The following is a 6,000-nucleotide window of genomic DNA, read 5'->3' as shown; positions in this document are numbered from 1 at the left end:
AAATAGACATGAAAACTAACCTTTTACCATATAGGAATGAGCTTTGGATCAAGCTACCTGTTACACCTCGGAAAAGTCCCCGTACATGTACAAGGAATAGAACGACAAGGGTATGAGTGTGGGGTGTTTTACTAAGTAAGGGGTGATGATTCGTGAAATTTTTGGAAATGAAAAGGTTATGGAATTTTATTCATCACAGTGGTCGTGAAGTGGTATACAGCCCGTAAAGTGATTTACGGACCGTAAACCACCATCGTCCTCCAGCCTTTCAAGTTTCAACTTTCTGTTAAGTGGTGAAATGCTTAAATACGACTTGGAATACGGCCCGTAAACTGGTTTACGGACCGTAAACCTCGATCGTAAACTGCAATATTCTTCAGCCAACTTCTCTGTTTTGGACATGCTTAAATACGACTTGGAATACGGCCCGTAAACTGGTTTACGGACCGTAAACCTCGATCGTAAACTGCAATATTCTTCAGCCAACTTCTCTGTTTTGGACATGCTTAAATACGACCAGGGAGGACGGCTCGTAAACTGTGGTTTACGACCACTGTTCACCCCGACTGGAATTCATTAAAGACCAGATTTTGAATTAATAAAGGGGACCAAGGCTTCATTTTATTTCATTATGCATCTACACCATTCAAGAACACTCTAGAAGCTCTCCAAATATTCATCCACAAAATTCAAGAGATCAAAGGGGAACCAAGATCATCAACATCTAATTCATGAAAGCAAGTGCATGAGACTCTATTTGACGTCATCTTCTTCAAGAAATCTCAAAAGGGTTGAAATAGGGTTTTGGTATAAAAAGAGTATTGTTGCTCAAGGCTTGTTCCACCATCATCCAAGGTATGTTTCATGACTATACCATATGGTTCAAGGTATTGGAAGGCTTAGATACTTGAAATGTATAAGAACATAGAAAATGAGCCTTGTATGGGTAAATAGTGGCACAATTGAGTAGTAGTTGAATGGAGTCATGAATGTTGATAAGCTACGGTTGTGAATATGATATAAATAACGTCTAGACCATGAAATAAGTATTATATAAGAGAAAACGTGATAACGAGCTATAACCATGGATGTGGAGAAATTGGAGGAAAATGGTAGATTTTTCTTAAAGTGTATAAGTGATGATTGTTGAAAGTAATATTGTGAGTGTCGTTACGAATGTATGAGAGTGGAAATGAAACATAGGGAAAGTATTAGAAATGAAGGGAGTGCTACCCAATTTTCCTTAGAAATGGTAGTCCGTTCTTGTAATTACTTAGCTAACGACGACATGAATTCTCTTGAAGGTATACGAGTGCATTAAGGGAGAACGAGCAAGCAATAAGAATTGTAAGCGTCGAAGGTATGTGAGGCTATTCCCTTTCTTTCAAAGGCATGATCCCTAGCTTACGATTTCATAAATGCTCCCATCTTTTCCTTGCTATCAAAGGTTAAATAATCTAAGATTCCGAAGCACGATTTCCTTCTTGATATTTCATAAATGTTTTCCAAAGTACTCCTATTTTCCAAACCAAAGGTTGCGATTATGTGAGCGTTATGATAACGACCGTGGATATTGTTTTCAATAACAATGATGATGTCAAAAGTGAAAGTATCATTATGCTGACCATGATGAGAGCAAATCTTATGTTTAAAAGTTTCAAGTTTACGATTTCAAGGACTATATGAGAACGTTGAGCTATTTACTGATTTCTCAATTTATTCATGGATGGTGACTTTATTTCTAAATCTTCCAAAGTATATGAATTGATGCCTTATGAAGTTCATGATTTTATTCTATGCTTTCTTTTAATTCTATTCTTCAATGATGGTCTCGCCTTATAATAATTGCTCCTTCAAGGCGAGACAAAGCGACGATGATTACTCCATAACACAATCGGAGGCTTTCGACCATACGTCACTCCAACGTACTTACAGCTTTTCCTTGGGCTCTCCAGCATGCCATGTATATTATGTATGTATATATATATGATATGAAAATGTTTTCAGGGGAAAGGGGGAAAGGTGAGGCGCTATAGACGCATAGCTACCTGTACAGCTGGCATATCATGATTCCATCCCGGACGCGGGATGCCCGAACGCGGGATATATGGGTTATGGATCGGGCCGTACGTTCCTCGGCACTAACTTATTATATTTATGGATCGGGCCGTACGTTCCTCGGCACTAACATATGATGACATATGGCTCGGGCTACGCGTTCCGCAGCAATTTACTATATGATGCTTTATGAGTATGCATGCATGGATCCGCCTTAAGAGGCAAGCAGTTATCGATTATCTCCTTGTACTTACTTTATTTTCTTATTCTTACTTTATTTCTTGATGTATGCCTTACATACTCAGTACAATGTTCGTACTGACATCCTTTTCTTTGGATGTTGTGTTCATGCCTACAGGTAGACGGGAAAGCGGTCCAGACTGATAGGAGTCACTAGCCGATCTGAAGAGCACTCCATCTTCCGGAGGTGCTAGTTGGTTGTTCCTTTTGTGTATAAATTTGTATGTTACTCAATAGAGGCTCATAGATGCTCGATGTGGGTTGTGTGGTTCCACAACATGGGTAGTACGCATGTGTATAAGTATATTGAAATATGTTTTTGTATCAACGCGTTATATTTTTGTAATGAAAAACAAATCCTCTTTTTAAAGTTAACCGGTAATAGATGAATGATTGTTAAATGGGTTAGGTAAATGATAGTACGAGCGGTGCTCGGTGGTTAGTCCCGGGTACCCGTCGCGGCCCCTAGCCGGGTCGTGACACTACCAACTTGAATGAAACCCTAACTTCAACACCAAAGAAATTCTTGAATCCTACAAACCCTAGTGAGTCTTCCAACACTTGAATCTCTTGATTCTTGCTATTTGATCTTTGATTTCTCTTGGGTTTGTGTGGATATGCTTGAAGCAAGGTTTTAGAGCTTTCAAGACTTGGGAAAAATGTGGGAAATGAAATAAATGAACAAGGGTAGTTATATATAACAAAAAAGAAATTTGGCCCGACCCGGATCTACGGCCAATTATATGGGCCGTATAAATAATACGGTCCGTATAAATGGATCGTATAATCCCACCAGAGGTCCACCCCTTTCTGGAATTATTCTACGGTGGAGGTCAATCAATTATACGGGCCGTATAAATTATACGGTCCATATGTTTGGCCGTATAACCCTCTTTTCCCTGAAACTTACTCTCGTCGATTCATTCAGACCTTAATCCTTATGGAACCTTATTAGCACTTGTATAACACTTCATTAACCATCTAAGGGCCCCTATAGCTCCCCCTCAAGACATTACTAAACAAATTATAGCTCACTTGTTGTGAAACCTTCCCAAACATGACTTACATTTCACTTCCTTCGACGAACTTAGTTTTACCGATTCATATGACTTCAAAATCTTATGGTATGCACTTAAAGTTATCCAATACTCTCCTTAATCTCATAAGGACTTTGTGTTCACATTAAGCTCGTGTTGGTCCACTTACAATGCAACAATCTGAAATCTCCAAGATGTAACAATTGTGGTGTCGTTTACTTGCATATTCCAGTTGAGATGTGATTGTTGCATAAGCTTAAGAAGGAAATCTACAGGAATGGACTATGTGATATGACATAATTCCGTGAGGCTCGTGATCAGCGAGTAATGAGAAGCAAATTTCAGTGAACCGATATGTTGAGGTTTATACGAAGTGGCTTGGTGGTACACCATCGGATTTGTAACATTCTACAGTGGATGAGTTAGCATGCCTTAAGAGAGAAGATTGTGGAATCCCTATCATGTGAGTACTAGAGTTATATTTTTGAGGTGATACTATGAGAGGTTCGATGGTTATATAATTACTATATGAGGCTTCAGGTTTCGCGTCGAAAGGTTCGGGGTCATATCGGAATTGCATATCAGGTAAAGGTTGAGAAATATGAATATTGAAATCGTTAGGTATAGCTCTTCGGTAATAAGTTGATAACTTAGATAGGACTCAACATGTGGAGTCGAAAGTGATAGATAGGATTTGTTGTGCGTGGCATGGCTATGCTTGGTTTCGAACTTCGAAGTCGGTTCTAATGACTAATGGTGATATTCGAGAGTTGTGCATTCATTCAGGGCTAGCGTGGTTCGAGTTAAGCTTAAAGGTCTATGATTACACCTCCAGGAAGGTATCTAAGGACTTGAAGCGTTTCAGCTCGGATTTAGGGTATAGCAGATTTACCGAGCTTCATAACGATTTTCTAGTGGATTTGATGATACTTTCTGAGAACAGTTATTCAAGATAGAATAAGAGTATGCAATGAGCCTAGCACAGATTTGAGGAGGAACTGTTGTGCGAGAGGTCTCTATAGTGATCAGTTGTTTGCTCGATGAGATATTTAGTGGTATGGTTCCTGTATCGGGATTTGAAGGCTCAAATAGATTTGGAACTGGCCAAGTTGGCTGCCGGTAAGATCAGTTTTGATAGAATTGTGTAAAGATCGCAGATGGATCAAGGATTCTTTTTGGCGAGAGTCAATTATGAGTACATAATTTTGGTATATGTGTTCGTATGTTTCTAAGAAATCGAGGTGCGAGTAACGAATTTAGAAGATGTGGGAGAAGGAGTTAGCGGAATTAGAGTATTTTATCGGTTCAAAATGGTCTATGGTTTGTGACCAGGTTTCAAAGGATTATGTTGGTTCGGGAAAGTTTTTGTGGGGCCTATTGATCGCGTTCAGGATTACGGTATTATCCAATCAGATAATTCAGGTAAAAGCAATTGTTATTCGAGGATCAGTTGTGAAGGAAATTTGAATGCGGAGATATGAGAACTAGAGCATGAGCTAAGTTAGCGAGTTGTGACTGGGAGAGTAAACGATCAGTATCAGGCCTGCTGCCCGCCATATTGGTATCGGGCCTGTTATATTCAATAATTGTGTATAAAAAATCCTTTAGTCCCTCATTTTTTTCCATTCCGAAAACTAAGCTCTTGGGAGCAATTCTAGAGGATTTTTAAATGTCTAAAACCATAACCAAACCAAATAAAATAATAACCATCGGTTTGGTTATTGTCGGTTTGGTTCAGTTTTGTTCGGTTTGGTTCGATTTTTTGGTTTATGACTAGCAGCCATGAGACTTATCAGTAAAACATTAAAAAGTTGAAAAAGACATGTCTTTTTTTTTTGTTCAAACGATAACTTTTATTTATAGTTACTGAAGTATCTTCTATAGGAACTTCCAAATCTACAACCTCTGTCCTTTTCATATGAAAAATATTAGAAGTCTAGGACCCATTCAGACAAGAAAAAAAAAAGTATAAATTCGAAAAAAAAAACAACCTAAAATCAAATGGCTGACAAAGAAAGGCTAAAAATTTAAGTTAAAGACATTAGACTCTAACGTGAGCTTCGGTTAGTAGGTTTACACTTACCACTTAAAGAGTTAAAAGACTTAAACATGGGCTTTGCCATATTCTTAAAAACATGGGCCTTAAACAATTATGTGAAATAAGTAGACCAAAAATCAAATTAATGATTAAAAGGTATAAAATATTTATAATTATTTACGAAAAACTAATATTATACATATAAATAATTATAAACTTTATGCATATAATTTATCGGTTTGGTTCGGTTATTTTTTAATAGAACCATAACCAAACCAAATATTATCGGTTTTTAAAATTTAAAACCAAATCAAACCAAATGTCGGTTTTTTTATTCGGTTTGGTTTTGGTTTTCGTTTTAACCAAAATCGTGAACAGCCCTACTTCTAATTCCTTTGCCATTTCATTATTCCTAATCATCTTAAAATCCTTTCCATCTTGGTAGTTCATTAAGTAATGGAAGATTAAAAGTGAGTTTAATGGATATTCTATCTAGGCTTTTTAATGATGAAATTGATTGGGTTTATGCTAGATTATGATGTATTTAAGGTTGTTAATTATATATCTTCCATTATTAGTGTTGAATCCTTGAATCTAAGAGTTAGGGTTTATACCCAAAATTGGGGG

Source organism: Lycium barbarum, chromosome 4 (genome assembly GCF_019175385.1).
Source record: "Lycium barbarum isolate Lr01 chromosome 4, ASM1917538v2, whole genome shotgun sequence".
In the NCBI taxonomy this organism is placed as follows: Eukaryota; Viridiplantae; Streptophyta; class Magnoliopsida; order Solanales; family Solanaceae; genus Lycium; species Lycium barbarum.
The sequence above is the reverse complement of the archived record's forward strand: the minus strand, read 5'-3'. Positions refer to the sequence as shown.